Genomic DNA, 27,007 nt, shown 5'->3' with positions numbered 1-27,007 from the left:
CACCATGTAGGTGGCAGCAGCTGCAGTGTCTGGAGTCACCATAGGCCAAACCCTGAGGTCCTGACAACCCAGACTAGTCTCCCCCTGCTCTCAATGGGAGTTTGGCTTGGGGACTTGGCTGCTGCTGCCTGTCTACATAGAGGACTTGGGTGTTTTGAAGAGGCCAATCATGGCACATGCAGCTCTGTCAGGGTTCCCTCCCCACTCTGAACTCTACGGTACAGCTGTGGAGACCTGCATGAAAGACCCGCTAAGCTTATATCTACTAGCTTAGGTTAAAAACTTCCCCAAGGCACAAATTCTTCCTTGTCCTTGGAACAGTATCGCTGCCACCACCAAGTGAGTTAGACAAAGATTTAGGAAAAGGACCACTTGGAGTTCCTGTTTCCCCAAAATATCCCCCCAAACCCCTTCACCCCCTTTCCTGGGGAGGCTTGAGAGTAAACAAGGTGAGCACAGACCAGCCCCTTGGGTTTTTAGGACACTAAAAACCAATCAGGTTCTTAAAAGCAGAATTTTATTATAAAGAAAAAGTAAAAGAAGCACCTCCGTAAAATCAGGATAGAAGGTAATTTTACAGGGTAATCAGATTCAAAGCATAGAGGATTCCCTTCTAGGCAAAACTTTAAAGTTACAAAAAAAACAAAACCAGGAATAAACATCCCTCTTAGCCTAGGGAAAATTCACAAGCTAAAACAAAAGATACTCTAACTGATTTCCTTGCTATTACTTACTGTTTGTATAATTTTAGATTTCAGAGTAGCAGCCGTGTTAGTTTGTATTCGCAAAAAGAAAAGGAGTACTTGTGCCACCTTAGAGACTAACATATTTATTTGAGCATAAGCTTTCGTGAGCTACAGCTCACTTCATCATTCAGTCGGAGATGGATTACTTGCTTGGTCTCTCTCTTTGTCTCTGGAGAGAACACAAAGAAAAACAAAACAAAAACCTTCCCCCACAGATTTGAAAGTATCTTCTCCCCTTATTGGTCCTTTTGGTCAGGTGCCAACCAGGTTATCTGAGCTTCTTAACCCTTTACAGGTAAAGGAGGGATTTTATGCTACCCGTAGCTGTATGTTTATGACAAGCTCTATACAAAGAAATGAAGAATGTAAATAAAAGAGCAAAGGTAGAACATCTGCTGCGCTCCTGCAATCAAGAGACCGCAGCCAAGAAAGAGATGATGGGAAACTAAGTTGGTGGGCAGCAACCCTGAGAAAAAGCAGTTTGGCTGTGAGGAGACTAGCCATGAAGGGTTTAAAATGTCTCTCTTTACTACCAAATGGAACTTTAATTTATCTTTGTATAACTGAAGGAAGGAGATCCATAAAAGTAATAGGTCACTCTAGGAGCTTGAAGGCTCAAATTCAATCCCTAAGCACATGCTTCTACCACTTACGCTCACCCAAATGAACTCATCAGATAGTAGCAGTAGCGACCTCTTATCCTCCTGGTGGACTGTCTGCCAGAGAAGGATACGATACATGTGGCTGAGGAAATACAGAGGCACAGGAGTCACCCTACAGAATTGTTTGTTAGTGCTGCCAGCATGGAGAGCACAGCAGGGTACTGGGGCGTGGGTCCACCAAACCCGCTCATCTTGAGGAACCAGAGACATCTGTTCCAGATCCCAAAACTTCCCCAGAGCTTCTAAAACTGCACCTGGATTCTCCCTCACCCAGCAGCACAAAAGAAGCTGTTTGCAGATGTGTCAAGTGTCATCTCCTGCAACACTCACATGCAGGTCACTGACAAATTCGTAGAGTCCAAGTATTCATCTGGGCTGTGGGAAGCAGGCAGTCTTGAGCTGCAATTGATTCTCCTGTGTACCTGCTGAGCAGGCAACCTCTCTGCTCCCTTTACTGGTTTCCAGCCTACAGGGAGTGCAGAAGGGTAAGGAGTGGGTGATGGACATGGCCTAGAGTTGGATGTTGGAAGAAGTTCCATTCCATCGCATCCCCCTTAGATACACACCAACAACCACCTGGGCACTTTTGTGCCATAAGCAGCATGCCTTAGGTTCCCATGGTTATTCCAGGTTCCCCCTCTACAACTGCTTCTCGCTCTCTTCAGGCTCGCCCACTGCCCTGTTGTGAGGAAGGTAGGGAATGAGCTCCTGCCTCCCCACAACTGCTCAGGGGAGTCCTTGCAGTGCAGTCAGTCAGTGTATGGTTTTATGTATATTTGCAAGCTGATCATTGTGCATAGCTTGGCAAGAAGCTGCTCAATCCTCAGCAGCTGTATGTTTGGATCAACATCAGTTCCCACCTCGATGTCTGATAGGAAATGCTCAGGACCAGAGAGGAGGACTCTGTGGAATCCAGATGTCCCCCTGCTCCAATCTAGCCTCACCCCTTCTGATGCTGCAGAGTCAAGAGGGAAGACTTGAGTGTTCTGTGGTAGCCTGCTGCAAAGCCAGCAAACCCTGCTGCTGCAGCTTCAGAGACATTGTCTTGCTCTCCCTACATCATCCAATGGAAGGAAGAACCTGACCCTTGATTTGGAGTTTTTCTCTGGATTACAGATAACCCATCCTACAGTAACACACCTCTGCAGACATTAGAATGCTAGAGACTCGATCTCGGTCACATGGGCCAGGAAATAACAGGTTAATTTCTTTGGGTTATGCCAGCAGTACTGCGTGTCTGACCCTTACTACATGGCTCTGGAAGTGGGATTCACAGCCATGCCTCTAATACCCACTGAATCCAATGAGGCAGGAGGGAGGTTGGGACTGGGAAGTAATGGGCGGGGGGAAGGAGGGAGAGAGTAACAGACAGTCTGAAGAGGAATAAGGAAGGGGAAACTGGAACTGGCTGGGCAAGACAACTGTGGCTAGGTGCAGGAAGGAGAGACCTAGTGGATGGGGAGATTGGGACTCAGACGGCAAGCCAGGAATGGGAAACTAGGACTGGCTTTGCAAGGAAAGGAGACTGGGATGAGAAGTGGACAAGGACAATTTGGAAGGAATATGGCAGAAAGGGTCAAGCATAGGGAGGAATGAGCAGAAGAAACTGTGGCCACAAGAGCACATTTCCTTGCATAGCATGGAAAAGAACCCAACATTCCTCAGCTGTCAGCAAATACCTGTGAAACCCACTGGCAACATGTATGTCTCATCCACCTCTAGTACTGGCCCATGTAGAGGATGACAGCCTACTACTACTATCAGTTACTCTGTTAGCTCAAGCGGTGAGATCTGTGTGGTGGAATTTCTAGTTTTTCAGTTTGCTTTTTTAAAAACTAGGAAATTTCATGCAAAAAATATTTTAAAAAGCATTAAGATTGTAAAGTCAAGCTCTCAAAAGATAGCACGTGCCAGAATTAAAGTTGCCTGTGAAACTTTAGTTTGACTCTTTGTGCATATGTGCTATGATATAGTCTTTAATTACATTATCACACACTCCTGTTTTTTCCACAGAGTGAATCACAGTTTGCTCGTGCCAGAAGCCATTGTCTGTAGGCCTCCCTGCATTTCTGGTAAAAGTTGGAAGGTGTGTAGTGAATGAGGCACGGGGTTATAGGAAGAGAAAGAAAAGTCTCATAGTTAAGGTAATTGAATGCTGCCCTGATAATTGGATTCTATCTCTGACTCTGCCAGAGTTCCTATGTGATTCTGGGCAAGTAATTTAATCCAGATGTTTGACATGTGCACACTAATTTGTGTTCTTCATTTTTCAGGTGCACAGCTTGATACCTGAGGTCTCATTTGCAGAAAAGCTGAGCACTCACAGCTGAAGCTGAAGTCAATGCGAGCTGTACTTTAAACAAATAAAGTACTCTGAAAAATCAAGTCTAGGCATCTTAAATCAGTCACCTCAAGTTAGTGGATACTTTTGACCTTAATCTCCAAGTGCCTCAGTTCCCCATCTGTAAAATGGAGCTAATGCCACCCCCTTATCTCACAGGGGTGTTGTGAAAGTAAAATAATATTTGTGAAGCACTCAGATACTATACTGATGAGTGCCATAGAAAAGCCCATAAACTAATCAATATATTGGTCTTTAGAACAGGGTTTGAATAGAGTACAATAAATAAGCCCTGGGGGCCACACAAGAAACCATGAGAATAATACAAAATATTGAATAGCTGCTCACTAAATGAGCACCGTCCATTCTGTGCTCTGGATGAGGCAGGAGTCCTGTGGAAAAAACTGTGTGTGATCAAGTAATTAAAGACGGTATCATGATGCAGGAGCTGCTTTAAAATTGCACAGATTACAGTAATTCTGGCATTCCCTATCTTTTGAGAGCTTAACTTCCCAACCTTAATTATATTCTTTTAACGTAGTTTTGTGTGTGTAATTAATGATAAATAATCATAATTAATAATACAGCAGAGCTTTGATAAGCCAAATATCATGGTGTGTGGGGAGATTATATAAAATCTTGATTATATTAATTTATGTAATCTAGGGAATGGTGAATATAATTAACAAACATCATGGGGCATGACCCTGTTTTGGAAAACAGAGGGCTTAGAATAAATAGAAGTTTAGATAGCAGCACAGAAGTCATTTACACAGCAGCATAGTTCGCACAACCCTTTACAAAACGGATTCAAATATATTTCCTGTCCCTAGGAACCACTCTAGATTCCCCATGAAGTCAAGTCATATCCTACAGTGACTCCAATGAGAAAACAATCTCTACTATTTATCACCGTGTAACTCTGCAGTGGTTCCACAGTATCATCCATCGACAGTTGTCAAGTTGGTGCTATTGGGAGAATCACTTTCTATTAGAAAAGTCGTGACGGATTCATGCCTCCACCTTTCCTTGGGGGTTTCAGCTTTCCCTAGATTCCTGTTATGGAAGGTCTGAATGTTGCTTTTGAAGAGGGTTGCGACTTTTTATTTGGTCCAAGTTTGTGGTCTCTCCTTACTTTAGGTAGTGGTTTAGTCTGGGCAGCGGCAATAAGGAAAGAAGAAGCAAAACCCATGACCTGTACATCACTACTGAACAAGAAAAATAATGGGCCTGATTCAAAGGCCCCTGTAGTTAATGGAAAGGCTCCCACGGTCTTTGACGGACTTCAGACTGGTCCTATCTAGAACCAACCAATACAGCAAGAGGAATTTTTTTAAATTACCTTTTAGATTTTCATGTTCACATCCCCAAATAGTTTTATTTCCTGTTTTTGACTATAATTGTCTTGAAACATCTGAGGAGGCAGGGTAACAAGTAGCAAAGCCAAGCATAAAGTGTAACCCTGAATGTTTCAAACATTAACAGCCTGGAATTATCATAAAGAACCATGGCAACAACAGGCAATTAATTCACAATTAGTCAGATTACCATAGAAACTGGACCGACATACCAGGAATTATCTATAATTTCTCACTCCAAACATTCAAGCATAGTCTATAATTTCCATAGTAATTGACTACTTGTAATAACCACAGAAATATTATAAAATCTCTATAAAACTCCGGAAATTCTTAACAAAAAAAAAAATATATATATATAGCAAAACAAAAAAAACACCTGCCAGCAATCTGCACAGCCTTAGCCTGCCTTATAATACACTGCATGGAATCCAAAAAGCTTTAATTGCATTACAGATGTTTAGGTTCTGACTGAGGGTAACTATCGTACCTACACTCTAGCTGACATCAGCGTTCAGCTTTCACACTTAAATATAACTTCACAACCTCCAATCACTCCACTGCAAGGGAAATCTCATTATGAACTTAATCCAGTCAAATTTGAAGGAAGAATGACAAATCACAACACAAAGAAACTGCCAAATTGGAACAAGGCATCCATATGGGGCTTGTTGCTCTTCTTACTGACTGACTGTGGCATACAGGATGTAGCTATTGCAAAGCCTTTTTGTTTCTGTGTATTGCATTTGTACATTGTTAAGAATTCTCACCCAGTGCAGAGTTCAGCAGCCATTTTGTTCTCAGCTGCTAGAGCTTGTTCTGGAGGAGACACACAATCACACAGACTTTACTTTTGTTCTTTCCTGCGGTTTAGTTTAATCTAAAATAAACCATTTGGGGCCCCAGTCCTATCATTGGAATAAGCATGGATGGACCCTTCCACCCACATAAATTCCATTGCAGGATCAGGTTCTTAAACTGTAAATGTGTTTTGCAACTTGTACATGGAAAAATAATGACTGTGGGAAAGCCTCTTTTGAAGAAGCAGCCTGACACACAGTCTGGATCTGACCTGAGATTAATTAATGCTCAATATAAGAAAAATTAAAGGAATACACATCTAGTTTCCAAACAGCAGTGTGTTTTGTCTGAGTCTACTAGTTCTGCAAAGACCTCACTGCAGGAAACACTATACCATCATGCAGTTTTTCCTATGTTCCTTGTACAGTTTCTCAGTTTCTGCAAATCCCTAACTACAGAAAACTCTACTAAAGCATCTAGCATAGGCTGCCAGGATTCCAGACCACATGGTCTGTTCCACTAGGACTGTTCCTATGTAAAGTACACTTGGGAGCTATTTATATGGACTTTCTGGTAGGAGTGGCTGCTTCTGCTATTGTTAAAGAATTGTTTCCAGTAAAAGATTCTGCAATGATCAATGCTACCGGCAAAAGATGAGAAACTGCAGATGCAAAAAGAATTTTGAAAGTACCAAACACTGAGGAAATTATTTAAAAAGTGAATGTAAATTATTAAATATGCTGGAAAAGTAGATAAAAAGCTGGCCCCTAGTCTTTTTTTTTTTTAAAGAATAATCTAATGCAGTGGATCCCAAACTATGGGTCACAACTCCAAATGGGGTTGTGTCATCAGTGGATGGGGTTGCAATCCCATGCTCTACAAAATGGTGTTCTCTAAGCTGTCTGGGGTCACAGGAAGCAATAAAGTCTGAAAATGGGGTCATGCTGGCAAAAAGTTTGGGAACCGCTGGTCTTATACATCATTTGAGGATGTGAAACAATACCTACTGGGGAGGGGGGGTGTCTGTGGCAGGGACACAGGCAGTTGTAGCCAGTGGTTAGAGCAGCAGTCAGGCCCCATGGGTACAGCAGGTGTCAGGAGTCAGGAATTGGAACCAAGGGTCAGAGCCGGAGTCAGAGGCCAGGAATCGGAGCCAAAGCTAAAACCAAGGGTCAGAGCCAAAGTGAGCGGTCAGGAAATGGAGCCGAGGGTCAGAGTCAGGTTACCTGGAGTATGGCAAGGCTGTGCCCAAGACTAGGAACAAGCAGGCACAGAAGCTACTGCAGTCACGGTCAAGTGTTTTGAGCAGCCACTTTGCTGCTAATGCTTCTCCTGTGGTTTAGGAGCCAGTCAGTCTACTGACTCTAGAAACCAATCAGGAGGTATAGCGGATCAGATGGCCTACGACAGGCAGCTGCACTCTTTAGGTTGCCCAGACTTCATCCAGACTTGCTTTGCTGCAGGCCCTGATTCTTGACAGTATGCTTTATTATACAGTTTTGATTGACTGAGTTTTTGGGAAGTCACCCTTTTGGGAATTGTGAACAAAACCAAGAATTTCATGCTTTTGGATCAAACTGACTGGCATTTTCAGAATGAATGACTAGGGCCTGGTTTGACAAAGAGGTAAATTATAATTAGCGAATCCCCCCTCCCCACCAAATTGGAGCTTTGGTTCAGATCAATATCAACGTTTGGATGCTTTTCCGCTTCTTGTCAAATTACACAGAATTCCCAAGTCTGACAATTAGGAATGGAAAACTCACTGTTACAGGGTTTCACCACTTCCTGCTTCTTGTGTTTTCTAAATTATCACAAGAACAGCCTATCAAGTAGTATTCTTGCACTTTTACTTTCAATCGAGTCTAATTAGGAAGTTTAGAAGAGCAAAAAAAAGTGAAAAATACTTGAAAAAATAGTTAATCCAAACTTTATTGAACCTCAACAAAAGTTTGGTTCTCTTTTGGTTTGAGTTCTGGATGAACAATCATACCAATGAGGCAGTGTAATCTAGTGGAACTAGAAGTCAGATGCCCTGAGTTATACTCCAAACTCACTGCGTGACTTTGAGCAAAGCACTTAACTTCTCCAGGTCGTGGTCAGTTATAAAATAGATATGCTTACCTTTCAGAGCTGTAGTAAGGCTTAATTAATTGATGCTTGTTGAGCACTTTGAGATACATCAGTAAAACAACTATATAAATGCAGAGTATTGTTAATTTTATCAGAACTACGGTCCCTCCCTTTCTCCTTAATGTTAATTTACAGGGGAGCATAAGTGTGCTGTGCGGAAGGCACAGTTCTCTTCTGGCTACAAATGTAAGGTACGCCCTATATATGATACTTAACTTGAAATCTGTGCTTGAAGACAGGAACAAAATTATTCTATCTAAGGTACTTATCATAAAACCATAGAATCATAGAATATCAGGGTTGGAAGGGACCTCAGGAGGTCATCTAGTCCAACCTCCTGCTCAAAGCAGGACCGATCCCCGACTAAATCATCCCAGCCAGGGCTTTGTCAAGCCTGACCTTAAAAACTTCTAGGGGTATGTCTACACTACGGAATAAGGTCGAATTTATAGAAGTCGTTTTTTTAGAAATCGGTTTTATATATTCGAGTGTGTGTGTCCCCACAGAAAACGCTCTAAGTGCATTAAGTGCATTAACTCGGCGGAGTGCTTCCACAGTACCGAGGCTAGAGTCGACTTCCGGAGCGTTGCACTGTGGATAGCTATCCCACAGTTCCCACAGTCTCCACTGCCCATTGGAATTCTGGGTTGAGATCCCAATGCCTGATGGGGCTAAAACATTGTCGCGGGTGGTTCTGGGTACATATCGTCAGTCCCCCCCTTCCCTCCCTCCCTCCGTGAAAGCAAGGGCAGACAATCGTTTCGCGCCTTTTTTCCTGAGTTACCTGTGCAGACGCCATACCACGGCAAGCATGGAGCCCGCTCAGGTAACCGTCACCGTATGTCTCCTGGGTGCTGCCAGACGCGGTACGGCATTGCTACACAGTAGCAGCAACCCATTGCCTTCTGGCAGCAGACGGTGCAATATGACTGGTAGCCGTCATCGTCATGTCCGAGGTGCTCCTGGCCACGTCGGCTGGGAGCACCTGGGCAGACATGGGCGCAGGGACTAAATTTGAAGTGACTTGACCAGGTCATTCTCTTTAGTCCTGCAGTCAGTCCTATTGAACCGTCTTATGGTGAGCAGGCAGGTGATACGGATTGCTAGCAGTCGTATTGTACCATCTTCTGCCGGGCAGGCAAGAGATGAGGATGGCTAGCAGTCGTACTGTACCATCTTCTGCCGAGCAGCCATGAGATGTGGATGGCATGCAGTCCTTCTGCACTGTCTGCTGCCAGCCAAAGATGTAAAAGATAGATGGAGTGGATCAAAACAAGAAATAGACCAGATTTGTTTTCTACTCATTTGCTTCCCCCCCCCCCCCCGTCTAGGGGACTCATTCCTCTAGGTCACACTGCAGTCACTCACAGAGAAGGTGCAGCGAGGTAAATCTAGCCATGTATCAATCAGAGGCCAGGCTAACCTCCTTGTTCCAATAAGAACAATAACTTAGGTGTACCATTTCTTATTGGAACCCTCCGTGAAGTCCTGCCTGAAATACTCCTTGATGTAAAGTCACCCCCTTTGTTGATTTTAGCTCCCTGAAGCCAACTCTGTAAGCCGTGTCCTCAGTCGCCCCTCCCTGCGTCAGAGCAACGGCAAACAATCATGCATCTGAGTTGAGAGTGCTGTCCAGAGCGGTCAAAATGGAGCACTCTGGGATAGCTCCCGGAGGCCAATACCGTCAAATTGTGTCCACAGTACCCCAAATTCGAGCCGGCAAGGCCGATTTAAGCGCTAATCCACTTGTCAGGGGTGGAGTAAGGAAATCGATTTTAAGAACCCTTTAAGTCGAAATAAAGGGCTTCATCGTGTGGACGGGTGCAGGTTTACATCGATTTAATGCTACTAAATTCGACCTCAAGTCCTAGTGTAGACCAGGGCTAGGGAAGGAGATTCCACCACCTCCCTAGGTAACGCATTCCAGTGTTTCACCACCCTCCTAGTGAAAAAGTTTTTCCTAATATCCAACCTAAATCTCCCCCACTGCAACTTGAGACCATTACTCCTTGTTCTGTCATCTGCTACCACTGAGAACAGTCTAGAGCCATCCTCTTCGGAACCCCCTTTCAGGTAGTTGAAAGCAGCTATCAAATCCCCCCTCATTCTTCTCTTCCGAAGACTAAACATCCCCAGTTCCCTCAGCCTCTCCTCATAAGTCATGTGTTCCAGTCCCCTAATCATTTTTGTTGCCCTCCACTGGACTCTTTCCAATTTTTCCACATCCTTCTTGTAGTGTGGGGCCCAAAACTGGACACAGTACTCCAGATGAGGCCTCACCAATGTCGAATAGAGGGGAACGATCACGTCCCTTGATCTTCTGGCAATGCCCCTACTTATACATCCCAAAATGCCACTGGCCTTCTTGGCAACAAGGCCACACTGTTGACTCATATCCAACTTCTCGTCCACTGTAACCCCTAGGTCCTTTTCTGCAGAACTGCTGCCGAGCCATTCGGTCCCTAGTCTGTAGCGGTGCATTGGATTCTTCCGTCCTAAGTGCAGGACTCTGCACTTGTCCTTGTTGAACCTCATCAGATTTCTTTTGGCCCAATCCTCCAATTTGTCTAGTTCCCTCTGTATCCTATCCCTACCCTCCAGCGTATCTACCTCTCCTCTCAGTTTAGTGTCATCTGCAAACTTGCTGAGGGTGCAATCCACACCATCCTCCAGATCATTTATGAAGATATTGAACAAAACCGGCCCCAGGACCGACCCCTGGGGCACTCCACTTGATACCGGCTGCCAACTAGACATGGAGCCATTGATCACTACCCGTTGAGCCCGACAATCTAGCCAGCTTTCTATCCACCTTATAGTCCGTTCATCCAGCCCATACTTCTTTAACTTGCTGGCAAGAATACTGTGGGAGACCGTGTCAAAAGCTTTGCTAAAGTCAAGGAACAACACGTCCACTGCTTTCCCCTCATCCACAGAGCCAGTTATCTCGTCATAGAAGGCAATTAGATAAGTCAGGCATGACTTGCCCTTGGTGAATCCATGCTGACTGTTCCTGATCACTTTCCTCTCATGTAAGTGCTTCAGGATTGATTCTTTGAGGACCTGCTCCATGATTTTTCCAGGGACTGAGGTGAGGCTGACTGGCCTGTAGTTCCCAGGATCCTCCTTCTTCCCTTTTTTAAAGATGGGCACTACATTAGCCTTTTTCCAGTCATCTGGGACCTCCCCCGATCGCCATGAGTTTTCAAAGATAATGGCCAATGGCTCTGCAATCACATCCGCCAACTCCTTTAGCACTCTCGGATGTAACACATCCAGCCCCATGGACTTGTGCTCATCCAGCTTTTCTAAATAGTCCCGAACCACTTCTTTCTCCACAAAGGGCTGGTCGCCTTCTCCCCATGCTGTGCTGCTCAGTGCAGTAGTCTGGGAGCTGACCTTGTTCGTGAAGACAGAGGCAAAAAAAGCATTGAGTACATTAGCTTTTTCCACATCCTCTGTCACTAGGTTGCTTCCCTCATTCAGTAAGGGGCCCACACTTTCCTTGACTTTCTTCTTCTTGCTAACATACCTGAAGAAACCCTTCTTGTTACTCTTAACATCTCTTGCTAGCTGCAACTCCAGGTGTGATTTGGCCTTCCTGATTTCACTCCTGCAAGCCCGAGCAATATTTTTATACTCATCCCTGGTCATTTGTCCAATCTTCCACTTCTTGTAAGCTTCTATTTTGTATTTAAGAGCAGCAAGGATTTCACTGTTAAGCCAAGCTGGTCGCCTGCCATATTTACTATTCTTTGTACACATCGGGATGGTTTCTCCCTGTAACCTCAATAAGGATTCTTTAAAATACAGCCAGCTCTCCTGGACTCCTCTCCCTCATGTTATTCTCCCAGGGGATCTTACCCATCAGTTCCCTGAGGGAATCAAAGTCTGCTTTTCTGAAGTCCAGGGTCTGTATTCTGCTGCTCTCCTTTCTTCCCTGTGTCAGGATCCTGAACTCGACCATCTCATGGTCACTGCCTCCCAGGTTCCCATCCACTTTTGCTTCCCCTACTAATTCTTCCCAGTTTGTGAGCAGCAGATCAAGAAGAGCTCCGCCCCAATTGGTTCCTCCAGCACCTGCACCAGGAAATTGTCCCCTACATTTTCCAAAAACTTCCTGGATTGCCTGTGCACCACTGTATTGCTCTCCCAGCAGATATCAGGGTGATTGAAGTCTCCCATGAGAACCGGGGCCTGCGATCTAGTAACTTCTGCGAGTTGCCAGAAGAAAGCCTCGTCCACCTCATCACCCTGGTCTGGTGGTCTATAGTAGACTCCCTCCACGACATCACCCTTGTTGCTCACACTTCTAAACTTAATCCAGAGACTCTCAGGTTTTTCTGCAGTTTCATACTTGAGCTCTGAGCAGTCATACTGCTCTCTTACATACAGTGCAACTCCCCCACCTTTTCTGCCCTGCCTGTCCTTCCTGAACAGCTTATATCCATCCACGACAGTACTCCAGTCATGTGAGTTATTCCACCAAGTCTCTGTTATTCCAATCACATCATAATGGGGGCTTATATAGCCCCCATTAGCATAGTATCTGAGCACAATCACAATCCATTGACTTCAATAGAGCTATGACAATTTACACCAGCTGAGGAGCTGCCCCCAGGTTTTAGGGCTCATGGCCCCATTTCAGCAAGGTACTCAACTACATGCATGAGTCTAGGGTGACCATTCGGCCTGTTTTAGCCAGGACAGTCCCTTTTTTAAGCCCTGTCCCGGCCGCCCCAACTTTTGTGGCAAAAGTGGGCATTTGTCCCGTTTGCTCTTGCCAGCTTCATGAGATACTCCCTTTTGTCAAAAAAGTGGGGCGCAGCGGAACATGGGGGTGGGGATAAGCGGTGATGCTAGCCCTGCACAGGAGAGGGGAAGCAGGGCTCGGGCGATCAGCAACTGAGGCCTTGCGCGGGGGGCAAAGGCGGCTTGAGCAAGCAGCTCGGGCTAGCCCCATGCGGTGTCCCATTTTCCCTTTGGGAAATAGGGTCACGCTACGCATGACTAAGTCCCTAAGTAGTCCCACTGAAGTCACATGATTAATATTACATCCATGTTACCTTGACATGGTATTTAAGCACACAAGTAGTAGGACTATTCACGTGCTTAAAGTTACACTCTTGCTTAAATCTTTTGTTGGAGGAGTGACCATATGCTCTGTAAACATGACATGAGAAGGACAACGCTCCCACTTGATCAGGTCTGATAGCCCCTCTAGAAGAGGGTAGTGATAACTTACACTACATAGCCTATTACAGGGCCAACAGAATCGCCCACTGAATTTTCACAAGGTTTCATAGAATGGAAAAGCTGCTTTCAAAGAACATTCAGAAGATGTGCAAACTAGCACCTTACAAAGGAATACATAGTAGAAGGGTCCTGACTGAGAAAGACTTGGACAATGAAAACAATTATCAAACCTTTACCTTTTTTCTTGGGCTTTTGATGAAAGTTGGGGCTGTTTCTCACAACCTTTCCTGGATTTTAGAAAGCTTTATAAAGGCTATAAGATTAATTGCTAGTCCTAGTAAATGGCAGGTGATTGATGGCTTGTTGTTATCGCTCATTTGATCTCAGAGAGATCAATCCGCTTCTCACTTTTATCAGTGGCAAAAGGAAAGTGTTTGTGTTCAGCGTGACCCTGGGATTATACCCCCACTGGGGTTGAGAGACTTGTGGGAAGGAAGCACTCAGGGCCTGATTCTTCTCTTGCCCTCACTTGTGCAAGTTGTAAGTAAATCCACTGAAAGAATTACACTGATCTAAAACCAATGTAAGTTAGAATAGGCTGTGGGAGCTGGAGGCAGTTAGTTCTCACATAATAGAAAAAGGAACATTTTATAAGTGACATTCAGAAATTAACCTCTTCATATGTGGGCAAAGGACTTATACAAAGGTCAGCCAGTTGGCAGCACCGTTTGTAAGTGAAATTCCTGATCAGTGTGGCCACTTCCACTGAAAGTAGGAGCTTAAATCCTATAAAGATCTGAGTCTGTGTGTTCTCACAAGCAGCAGCAGGAGAGTCCTATCAACATGATTTGGACATGAAGGCCTTAATCTCTGATAAGAACAGAACTTGAGCAATGGTGTATAGATAGGAACATGGTAGCCTGAAATTATAGAGTGGGTGAAAGAATAAACCCAGTCTCTCAGCTCACTCCAAGCTCAATGGGAGTTATAAATTACCCTGAAAAGAAAGATCATTGAAGACACTCCCATGTTTTGTTTTTTCTATCTCTACAGTTCCCATCTGGGGCTTTGGGGGATATGGAGAACTAGCAGTAAGTGAGCCCTCACCCAGTATTGCTGGGTCTGGTTAATGATTTTGAGGAGTGATGGTTGAAAGCCATATCTGGGTAATCCTGCCATTGTCAAGGATCAATCTATGATCACACCCATTTGCTCAATGTCTCCCACAATGAACATGCCTGATACTGTAACTTCTTAAACCTGCCTCCCCTGCAGGAAGGGCTTGACCCCCTGCAAGGTGCTGAGTTCATTCAATTCCAACTGAGCTCACGGGGAGCTGAGGGCACTTTAGCCATTGGCAAGGTCGAGCCCTAAGCGTCCCTTCCCCAAACAGAGAAAACCTACAAAAGCTGATTTTTTTCCACTTGTTTTGCTGGTAGACTATGATGATGCTTGTGTGAAGTGACTGGCTGGCTGTTCCTTAAAAATGGAAGTCTCAACGCACCCAAGTAGTTGATATAAGAAAGCAGTCAAATTTCTCTATACCAAGTGCATTGCTTTCAAAATACTTCATAGTGTCCAGGATTCTTCCAGCACACCACAGACTGTATTAAGTAACTTGCTGCACAGCTCCTTGCTGTCAGTAGCATACACAAATAAATCCTCTCAACTGCACCTTAAAGACTTATCCAACATGCATTGAAGTCAGTGGGAGATCTTTAATTTACTTCCCTGGGCTTTGGACCAGACTCCTCACATATGGAAGTCAGGCCTCTTAAATCTGCTATAAATTCAGGTACTTTTTCTCTTGAATGTTGACTTGTTTCAGAAGCTAAAACTTTGATTTTAGATATTTTTCTTGGGTGATTACAAATCTCCTTCTCTGATGAAAATTTGGAAAGGATTCAGAAAAGAGCTACACCAGAATGATTCAGGTCTGGAAAACCTGCCTTCCCGTGAGACACTAAAAAAGCTCAATCTATTTAGCTTGTCCAAGAGAAGATTAAAAGTTTACTTGATCACTATCTACAAGCACCTACCTAGGGAAGAGGTTTCTTATTGCAAACAGCTCTTTAATCTAGAAAAAAAGGCACAATGATATGCAATGTCTGAAAGCTGAAATTAGACAAAATTCAGACTAGAAAACATTTTAACAGTGAAGGTAATTAACCACTAGCACCATTCATGTTCTTATCCCCTGCCCACCATTCTGGTACCCGAGAACCCAAATCAACCCCTTAATCCACACACAAATGCACCTCTTTGCTGAAATAGGTTATTTCTCTTCCCCCCCTTCCCCCACTTTTACCATGTTCTTTCTTTTCCAAAAGGCTATCAAATCAATTTCTTTATGGGAAAAGTGAGATTAAGTCACTTACACAGGCCACATCGCTGGGGGTATTCTTTATCCAGACAGAACCAGTTCAGACTAGTTTTTGTAAAACGCCATTTCCAAAGCTCTCTAGCAAGAATATTAGATTACAAACATATCATCACAACAAACTCTTTGGTTCATCAGTGATTCTGAGGACTGGACAGTGTTGCTTTCCAGAACTGGTTTTATAAATGAACCCTTTGATAGGTGTAATCTACACTACATCTTGGTGGCTACCAAGTTGCGGGGGGGGGGGGGTAGAGGGGTAGAGTTAGGGGTACAATAGATTTACAAATTAGCCAGTATAAATCCAACTATTCTATTATTAAAACCAAAGAGAAGGTAAGCAACAATTCATCTCCTATCACGAGTAACAAAGCTCTGTTATTCCGAATGGAAAACGGATTGGCTGACAATACATGTTGCTGGGATACTAAACAAGAACATGATCCATACAGACCTTTAGTAGATTTGATTTATCAATTGATGGATATGAGACCCTTATGGAAAGAAAATAGTGAGTGTACTTTGAATATTCAGAAGGACAAAATGATATACTGTACAACCCTAGCCAGAATCTCTCTCTCTCTTTGATTTAGTATTTGCAAAAGCTAAACATAAAAACCCCAGCCAAGTGCACATTCTTTGTAGAAGGCAGCAAGACATCAGGTGCCAGTTTGTCATTACATGGTTCACTTATGTAATAGCAATTAAAATGCTGTTTTAAGTGATTGCAGCTAAGTAAAAATTTCCTCTAGTTACTTATTAGCCACAGTACCTTGCACCTGTAGAGCAGATTGCATTGTGACAGGCAGAATTCACAAACAAGCAGTGGAGGGTTACAGATATATGTCAGAATCACAGTACTCAATATACATACTACTTTAGCCATCAAGAAAATACTCCCAGCTACTCAGATGACCTGACCTACTAGTTACCTGTTAAAAGTCTTAGGCCCCTTAAAGAGAAGGAGAAAAAACAAACTATTAACCTGAAGATAACTGGCAGAGAGTGGGCCAATTACTCTACACTTACTTCTCATGTCCCTATTTTTACCTATGCTGTCCATGTAGCATCAGCACCACTGCGATAACAGAGCAATGCAAGAAAGCATATAAAGAAAAAGCAACTGAAAGAGAGAACAGTTTACAGAAGGAAAAGGCTTCCACACTGCAGTGTGACATTTCTGCCTCTCTGATGGATTCCCCATCCCAAGCCACCCTATGGAAAGCAGGTGGTTAGTGCTGCAAATAGGTCAGCAGTGCACGCACAGCATACATGTCTAGCACACTTTGTGCATTTGCGTGTTCATCAGAAGCATTCAGATTTTTGGGACTGGAGGAATCGCAAACAGTTGTGGAACAGACACTAACGACAGATCTACACTACAGGGCTAAGTTGACCTAAGTTACGCAACTCCAGCTATGTGAATAACATAACTGAAGTCGATGTAACTTAGGTCAATTTATTGCAGTGTCTACACCACGCAGGGTCGAGGGGAGAAACTCTCCCATCAACTTACCTTATGCTTCTCGTTCCAGTGGAGTACCGGAGTCAAGGAGAGCGCGATCGGCAGTCAATTTGCAGGTCTTCACTAGACCCGCTAAATCGACCCCTGGTAGATCGATCACCAAGCATTGATCCCCTGGTAAGTGGAGACAAGCCCTAAGCCTAGCTGCTACAGAGGAAGAGTGAAAGAAAAACACAGAAAGAGTAAAAAAGGGAATAAGACGCAAATTAGCCCCCCCCCCTAGAAACTTGGAATGAAATCTACAGCAGCTGTGTCTTTTTTAGATCTCTCTCTCTATTCTGTGTTCATCATTGTAGTATCTTGTCAACTTATAAAATTACATTGACAACAACCACTTATAGTAAATAATCTGTTCAAATCTTGTATTTAGCAGTGATGCTTTGAGTTAGTTTGCCAGGCCTGAAGAAGTGCTCTGTGTAAGCTCAAAAGTTTGTGTCTCTCACCAACAGAATAAAAATATTACTAACCCACCTGGTCTCTCTAATAGACAACAAACAGTAAAATTATAGTTCTCTTTTCCCCCACCCTCCACCCCTTTCCTGGCAGGTAGTCACGGGTATTTTTTTGTCCTTGTAATTACTAATATCATATTGTGTGGGAAAGCCACAGTGAAGAGATAGGCCTTGCATTTCATCCTGAAAGGAATAAGAGTCATTGTCATTCTAATCTCTTGGAAGAGTTACAAAAATGTGGGCCAGTTCCTGAGACAGTATGAAGCCCTGCTCTTGTAATCTCACTCATGCTTGCTGTTGGCTATTTGATTGTTCCAAAAAACCAGCTTGGGAGCTTAAATTCATTACTCTGCTCAACACTAAAAATCATGGACTGAACAGAGACACTGAACGTATGGCTTATTACAACAATCTGTTACCCATTAACCCCTTCTTCTTGTCCTATGATTGCAGAGGTTTTAATGGGCCACTCTACCTTGAATGGTCCCTTACAAAATATGCTAGCTACTTTTGCTAAACAATCTGTTCCACCTTGCATTTTGCTGTGACACTGGGAGTTCCTTTCCCAGACCAGAAGAAGAGCTCTGTGTGGCTTGAAAGTTTGATTTCTCTCACCAAAAGAAGTTGGTCCAATAAAAGATATTATCTCATCCAACGTATCTCTCTGTTCCCGGTAAATGCATTTGTTGTGGCAGAACCTGACTGCAAGAAGAGACATGGTACCTAATGGAGCCCAGCCCACTGACAGTTTTCTCCATCCTAACTCAGTCACTGAAAACACACCAGGAACAGATTAAGGCCAAAAGTGGCCCAGGTTGACTAAAGCCACGAAAGCTATAACAGTAGTCATTAGACTCAGTGGCCACTGACCTTGTCACAAAACTAGGCATAACTAGAGATGGTCTACATTTTTTTTAATCATTGTTGTTGAAAATGTTTTAAAAGATAAAATTATTTTTGAATTTGAAGGAAACAAAATTTTTCACTTCTTTTGAAATACTCTGATTTATGTACCAAACAAAATGAAAAAAAGTTGATTTTTGTTTTGTATCACTACATTTTGTTTCATGTTGGTTTTTGAGAACCAAAATATTTTTGGGGTCTCCTTCTCTTTGTCTCCCATTTATTCCCCCAAGGTGTGGGCCATTTTTCCTAGAAAAATGGGAGAGAAAGGGGTGGGAGAGCAATACAAAGAACAAAAGTTTTTAAAATGTCAGTTTCAAAAACTGAAATGAAAATTTTCAATCTGAAATAAACCAAACATTTTCATGTTTATTCATTTAATTTAAAAAAATTCAGAAAAGTCTGAAAATTTTCCACTAGAATTTTGCTATGGAACCAAACTCCTGATGAGTTGGTAATATAATGGCCCACAATGAAATGGGTCATTTCAACAAATCTCTGATACATCAGTTCACATACATCACACCTAGTCCTTAATTAACTGGGTTAGCAGAAAAGTCAGTGCAAATACCAAAGAACTTGCATTTTTAAATACATAAATACATATATACATACATAAAATCAACTCCCTGCCAGGTTCAAAAAATTTATATTTAGAATTGTTAGAATATTACAACTCACCTCACAATGCTTCATTAGAATCATCCATTCAGAGACATGTGGGCAGAAGGACAAAAACTTAAGCCCCCAAACCATTGGCTTCTTCAGCCAGAGACTATTCACCTGAAGTAGGTCCAAAAGAACTAAATCCCAGGGAACTAGAACAGAAGAAATACTATGCCAAGAATACTCAAGAGTTAATCCCATTGCAAATGGGAGAGAATCTTAAATTTCAAACAGAAAGCAGCTGGAACATGCCAAGGTAATAGATATGCCATATACACTGAAGTCTTATATCATAATTACCCCGAGGCCCAAACCCATTGGATGAGCAAAAACAAGGTCACAGAGGACATTGGGGGGTCAGGGCGGAGCAGGGGACGGCCCTGATTAAATGTAGTGTGCCTTATAAATGAAAGGAGGAGGAACTCTCTTGCATTGAGTGTGTGCTAAGAACAGACTTAGGCAGCAAGAAAGATAGGCCGGTGTTGCAGTTAGAGAGCAGCCGTGAAATAGGGGCTGTGTTTAGAGCTAACAAGCAAAAGGAGTATGAAATACTGTACTGGATTATGATGATCTAAGAATCATTGCATGCTGGAGCAGCAAAACCAGTAATAATAAAAAGTGCTTTTTTTAAATCCCAGCACTGAAGCGATTGTCCCAGATGGACACCTAACCAGGGACCCAACCGTGTGAACAAAGAATGAGATAAATACTGTAACACCATTGTGGATTTATGAGAGGATTGTGTCAATGACCAGCCTGGGGGCAGTGGTAGTAATTGTCATGGGATCTTATTGGGTGTAGTGGGAGAGGACCAGGGCAGACACCAAAGGAACTTCCAGAGTTGCTATTCCACCTTTCTCCCAGCTTGTCCAGTGCCACTCTACTGTCTTATGCAGAATGTTGTAGAGTAGGTGCTAAAAGAAGCAAAAAGTATAGTATTTCTCAGAAGGTATGATGATTAGGAGAAGATATTCCTATTTCCAATTCACTGATTGGATCTCTTTCAGTACAGATGACTCAACTGATCGATATAAATAGAAGGCTACTTCTTCACATCAAAACACCCAAAGCTTTATCACTCCTACCAGATTTCCTGGCGGCTTCCTTCTGTATAGTCACAGGGAGAAGAAGGAGAGAGGGCAAATAAGTTGCCTCTCCTTTATTGCAAAGGGATATGCACCATTGTGGTGAAAATGTATTCATTACAATAGGAAGCCAGTTCTTTGCCTCTATGGAAGACTGGTAGCTGTTCTATTGGACTATGGTGGTTAAATGACAGAACGAAACAAATAGCAAATTACAAAGCTTACATAGAAAAACAGACATTTGTCCAGTGTTAGAGTCTGTAAATGGGCATTAGGTAGTTTAGCATGTAGTACATACTTAGTAGTATGGTTTCCAAAGTGGGGTCATCATGAACAATATGATCCAGATATCTCCAAATATTCCACTAAGCACTAAGTATTGGATGCAGGTTAGACTGCAAATAAATAGCATCCTCTTGACATTAAATCAATTCAGATGAGTCAGCAAAGCTAGAACTGCTAAAATAATCTACAGCTATCTCTAGTGGAGGTGAAATTCAGTGAATACCTTGAAGCGATAGCATTGTACTGCTAATTCTTTTGCTGTGGGCAGTTAACAGTCTAAAATCATGGCCTTGTTTATGTTTCTAAGACCCATGCACAGCCAGAGCCCCCTCACTGACTTCTTGGCCATAACATTAGAGACCTTATTTTCCTGAAAGATAGATCTGATTTTCCCCAGCAGGAGAATGACCCTCTTTTTGAAGAAAATTAGTGTAAATTTAACGAGTGCAAAAACAAAAGTTACTTGATGTGGAGGTCAGCAAGAGCTTGGCTCTGTTTTCTGTCTCCCCATATTCATGGTATGAATAATGTAAGAAAACAATAATAGCTTTATTTTCGTTAATCATTTTAGCCGGACTTTTGTTTTTTGGTTAGATGGAAGAACACCAAGATACGGTACTGGCAGGAAGGGGAGCTCAGTGTCATGGACTATAAACACAGCTCTCGCTGAGAGGATAACAACGCCTTTGTTTGGCTGCACACAGCAGAGGCAGAAGATGTCACTATAACAAAGCTGATTAAAACACACCCAAAATATTCTTGTTTCTCTTTCTTCCTTAGGTTAAATTTACTGCTGGCATAAGAGATCAGGATTCAGAAGGACACAGGAGATCACTCCTTTTAAGACTTGAAGTCTGCCTATCTCAAATGTGACTTTAAACCATTCTCCAACCACCTGTTAAATTATATTTTATGCTCGTATAGCTCTTCTAAGCACTTCTTGCTGTTCCTTGTTTTCTTTACAGTCATAGGAAATGGAAGCTTTGGAAGAAGATGCCCACAGAGTATTAGCTCTGCCCCCATCTTGAAATGGTGATGACTTTTATTTGCAAGTGTTCAGACCACATGACAGCCTGAAGGCAGAGAATGGTTGAACCTTCTTATCAAAGAGGGTGGGGTAATATCCTTTATTGGACCAACTTCTGTTGGTGAGAGAGAGCAGTTTTCGAGCTACACAGAGCTCATCTTCAGGTCTGGGAAAGGTACTCGGCATGTCACAACTAAATACAAGATTGAACAGACAGTCGCTCTTCCCCTTGAATGGTTCCTTAGAATATGTGCTAAGTACTTATGCTAAACTACGTGTTTGATCCTGTAGTTAGCTGAGTACCTTTCTCAGACCTGAAGAAGAGCTCTAAGTAGCTTGAAAGCTTGCCTGTCTCACTTAGGGCTTGTCTACACCAGGCAGCTTTTAGTGATAAGGCTGGGTCAGCACAGCCTTGTCGCTAAAAGTCAGCGTGTGTAAATGCTCTTTTTCAGTACTCTGTTGGCACAGCCCCGTGAGCAGTGTTAGTTTTGTCAGCAGGAGAGCCCTCCTGCCAACAAAGCCACGTTCACATTGCCACTTGAGTTGGCAAAACTTGTGTCTTTCTGGGGGGCGGGGGGAGCTTTTTTTAAGTACCCATGAAAGACAAAAGTTTTGTCGACAACTAAATAATGTAGACAAGCCCTTGGCCCGATAAAAGCTGTTACCTCACCCACCTTGTCTCTCTAATGTCCTGGGACCAACAAGGCTACAATACCACTGCATGCTTCCTATCAAAGAAGCAGATTTAGTTTAAAAGCAGGGAACTAGAAGTACCTACTTTGCAGAAAAGAGCTGAGGATTTTTCAATACATTCCTAGCCTGAAAACTGTTAAAGTGTTAAAATGTTGATGACCATTAGTAGAGAACAGGAAATAAACTGTCCTGGGGCCAAATTCAGCCCTAGTCTCCTACCTTTTCTACAGGGCAGTGTTGCCAATTATACTGTCCAGAACATACACAAACTAGTGCTAAAAAATTAAAGGGTAGCTCCCAAATTGCAACTACTAAGCCAAATACCTGCTATATTCCACATATTCTCCACCCAGCCAGCTCCAATGACCTGCTCCTCCTAACCTCTAGCCTGGGAATTTACCCCAGTCATAGGCACTGACTCCGTGGGTGCTCTGGGGCTGGAGCACCCATGGAAAAAAATAGTGGGTGCTTAGCACCCACTGGAAGCTCCTCCCCCCCGGTCAGTGACCCCACCACACACACCTCCAGCGCCTCCTGGGGCCCCACCAATCAGCGCCTCCCCCTCCCTCCCAGCACTTCCCTCCTGGCACAATGCAGGAGGCACTGGGGGATAGGGGATGGAACAGGGCAGGGAGAAACAGGGTGGGGTGGAGCCTTGGGGAAGGGGTGGAGTGGGGGCAGGACCCGAGGCAGAGCAGGGGTCAAGTACCCCTAGCATCGAAGAAAGACGGTGCCTATGGCCGCAGTTGTAATAATCAGTAGCCAAACACCAGTGGCTTAACGTAGACAGACAAAGTGACTCTTTGCTTCAGCTGGAATTGGAGTAAGCTGTGCTGATGCAAATCATGGCTTACACAAGTTTATCTTGTCTACATTAGGGGGTTGCACCACTGAAGCTGCATTGGTGCCTGGCCACGGAAAGCTGTAATTGGGGAAAATTCCCACTGTAGAGGAGGCTTGACCTGCTAACGCCCCTAATATGGTGACCCTGTTCCCACTAGAACAGGAGAGATCCATTTCTTAGGAAGCTCCCTAATAGCCTTGTTTGGAGGCTTCTGTTTCTTGTGAACTCACCTGAGGGGTCCAAGCCAGTAGGCAGCCTCTGAGCATGCCTCCTGGATAGGGCCTGACTTACAAGTTAGGCACCTGAACACTTGTCTTCCCCAGTGTGTAAATCATTCTGGGGCTTAGGCAGAAGAGAAGTGCCACAGGTAACTAACAAAGACATGTTAGATATCCCACTGTAAAATCCCAGTGGAGAAAAGGCACCTGTATTTGTTACTAAGAGGTAAACTATGTGATGTCAGCTATGAGGTGAGCAGTGTAGGGCTGACCTCACCTGGCTCCCTAAGGTGCAAACTACAGGAACCTCAATCAGTTATCCTGCTGGAGAAAACAAAAAAACAAAACACCTCTTTTGGCAGTGAAGAGAAGGCCAAAGTTTGCATTCCCAGAATGAGAGCAGAGTGTCAGACTTCTCACATGACAAAAATCAAACTAGTTTTCGCACTCGAACGATAGGATACTATCATTTACACTCCGCTATCCTGAACAAGAGATTTTAATGTAAACACCATGCCAGCTGGCCAAATACATGAGCTATTTGTTATAACATGGCTCACCTCCCAAACACAAACCTGCCTACCATTCTTCACTGGGTGTGGGGGTGAGTTTCCACAGAAGCAAACAACAAGGGCCTGGATGTTGTGGATCCATCAACCAACAAAGGCAGTGTCTCAGAAGCAAGGGGTGCCTTTATTTGTGCACTACTGTTTCCATTACTGGCTCAGATAAGCTTCTGCAAGCATGGGTGACACATGAACCCCCTGTTTGGGGAGGCAAGCCCCTTGCCCCGCCCCTTCTGCCTGAGGCCCCAACCCTACCCTGCCCTTTCTTCCCCACCTCTCTTGCCCCAGCCAGAGGAGTCCCGGTTGAGCCATCCCCAAGCTCCAGCCTGCTGCCATGAGTCCGAGCCCACCCACCCAAGCCCCAACACACCTAAGCCACCTTTGGCCCACCGCCCCAAGCCACTGCCAGTGGAAAGAACTCCAAGCCCCTGCTGCCCGGAAGAGATCTGAGCCCTGCCATGGCCCAGCCCCCAGGCCATGGCAGGGAGCATTAGTAGAGGTTTGTGGAAGCTTAGCCTCCCCAAGCTTCCATTACACACCGCCCATATCTGCAAGCTATTTGAATGGCCAGCAGAGTCCATTTGCAAAGCACACACTGGGCCAGATTCATCTCTGTGCTGGTATCTCCTCCTAGCAGAGGTTCATGTAGTCCCCCAGCCCAGGTAAGGGCAGCCTTGCAATGACCCTAATTTGCACTCTTCATCAATGGCCAGAGGCTTCACATGGGTGCAGAATTCCCAGGGCACAGTTTAGCCACGCCCTTTCCTTCTGCTCTGTGCTATGGTGGTCAACTTTCTAAAGTGTAAAAACTGGACCCTCCCCACTACCCACCCTTTTGCCCCCTGAGGCCCTGCTCAACTTCTTCCCCCCAAACCTTACCACCACTTCACCTCTTTCCCCCAGGCCCCATCCTGTGCTCATGCCTCTCCCCCCTCAACTCCAGTGTGAGCAGCCCCAAGGAACTTGCAAATCCCAGCAGGCCACCTGAGAGTGCAGGTCAGAAAAGTGCTGAGGCCGCATGGGAGTAGCCAGGCAGCTCTGCTGGGGAGCTCTCCTGCATGGAGACACTGCCACGGTCCCTTTTCGACTGGATTTTCTGGTAAAAAACCGGACACCTGGCAACGCTACAGTCTGTGCCCACCTGCCTCCACCCTACTCCCACCCCAGCCAACCACAGCCTCTATGCCACCGACCACACAGGGGCTCTGTCCCAGGGGGTAGAGGCCCTCTGTATTGGGGTATTCCTGAAATAGCCTAGCTGGCCAAAGGGGTTGCAAGGCCATAATGCATCAGATTCACTTGCAGGACATCAGACCAGTTAGAGGTAGGGTTGTCAACTTTCTAATTGCACAAAACTGAATACCCTAGCCCCCCTCTTCCCTGAGGCGCAACCCCCATACTCACTACATTCCCCCTCTCTTGGTGGCTTGCTCTCCCCCACCCTCACTCACTTTCACTGGTCTGGGGCAGTGGCTTGGGGTGTGGTAGGGGGTGAGGACTAGCTAGGGGTGCTTGCTCCGGGGTGGGGCCAGAAATAAGGTGTTCAGGGTATGGGAGGGGGCTCCGGGCTGGGGCAGGGAGTTGGGGTGCATGAGGCTCCAGCTGGGGTTGCGGGCTCTGGTGTGGGGTGGAGGGATTTGGGATGTAGGAGGGGGCTCTAGGCTAGGGGGTGGGCCCGAGGATTTGGAATGTGGGTGGGGGCTGCAGGTTGGGACATGGGAGGGGGTACAGGCTCTGGGCTGGGGGTGCAGGCTCTGGGCTGGGATGAGGGGTTTGGGGTGCAGGAGGGGGCTCTGGGTTGGGGGGGCTCAGGGCTGGGGCAGAGGGTTGGGGCTCGAGGCTTGGGTGTGGGCTTACCTTGGGTGGCTCTCAGTCAGTGGCGCAGTAGGGCTAAGGCAGGCTCCCTGCCTGTCCTAGCTCCCCGCTGTGTCCCAGAAGTGGCCAGCAGGTCCAGCTCCTAGGCACGGGGGCCAGGAGGCTCCGCACACTGCTCTTGCTCACAGAACCCTCCCCTGCTTCCATTTGCCGTGGTTCCCAGCTAATGGAAGTGCGGAGCTGGTGCCTGGGATGGGGGCTGCACACAGAGCCCCATGGAGCAGCCGGACCTGCTGGCCACTTCCAGGGCACAGCGCGGTGTAGCCCAGTGGGCCAGCTTACCTGTATTATATTCATTGCTTTCTTATCCTGCTTTATTATATTTCATAGTAATGCAAGGAATCTACAGGCTTTTATCCTGTAAGATTTGGCTTTAGTAGATAGTGTGGGGCTTGAAGCCTATAACCTTTGGTATAGATAAACTTAAGTAACTCATAAGTTATGGGCAACTGAAAGTAGCATGCAAGAGGGGGAATTCTGTCCAGAATTCTGACATTAGCCACCCACATAGCTGATACCAGCACAGAACATCGCTGACTCCAGCATCTGGAAGGTTCCGGACAGAACCTCCGACCGCAAAGGAGCCATGACAGCAAATTGACGTGTATGCTAATAGGGTAACATCATACATAAACTAACCTATAGAAAACGGACACCTTAAGGGGAGGAAATACAAATAAGGATCTCTATTGAATATGCATTGGATATGGCAGCGGCAGTGTAACCTACTATAAACGTAACATCCCAGGGGCAGCAGATAGGTTGGAGAGATGTAGACCAGAATGATGGCCAGCGGGGAAGATGAGGACGATGACGGTGATGAGAAAGATAATGGTTAAATATGACAGATAACGGTTAAGTATGTAAGATAATGGTTAAGTAGGTTAAGAAAGATAAGGGTGTAAGTCTGGACGTCCAAATGTACTTTCTGTATTATCTCTATCTGCCTTGTTGATCTTAAGTGTGTATAATCTTTGCTAAATTATTAATAAATATATATATATAAAGAGTTCCAATGGTGTGAGTGTTGCACTGTGCACATCGGGGTTCCCAAATTTTATGATAATTTTACAATAATCTTACTGGGTCTGATCTTGGGACAAGAACCTGTGTATCCTCAAGTTATGATTATATACACCCAACTTTGGGTCAGGCTACACTGGTGCCAGGACAGGTAGGGACTAGCCTGCCTTAGCCCTGCAGCACCACTGACTGGAATCTAACGACTCAGTTGGTGGTGCTGACCAGAGC

The 27,007-nt window shown here is 44.7% G+C and overlaps 1 long non-coding RNA gene across 1 annotated transcript in view; it reads right to left on the bottom strand.

The window, feature by feature from the left end:
• The window catches only part of LOC141982688 (uncharacterized), a 103,343-nt gene extending 86,083 nt beyond the window's left edge, over positions 1 to 17,260 (bottom strand). The window contains exon 1 of the long non-coding RNA XR_012638176.1: positions 17,134 to 17,260. This is a non-coding gene — a long non-coding RNA (uncharacterized LOC141982688). The remainder of the gene's footprint in view (positions 1 to 17,133) is intronic.
• Between the last annotated feature and the right edge of the window lie 9,747 nt (positions 17,261 to 27,007).

Source organism: Natator depressus, chromosome 2 (assembly GCF_965152275.1).
Source record: "Natator depressus isolate rNatDep1 chromosome 2, rNatDep2.hap1, whole genome shotgun sequence".
Lineage (NCBI taxonomy): Eukaryota > Metazoa > Chordata > Testudines > Cheloniidae > Natator > Natator depressus.
Note: the sequence above shows the minus strand (reverse complement) of the source record. Positions and strands in the feature narration are given on the sequence as shown.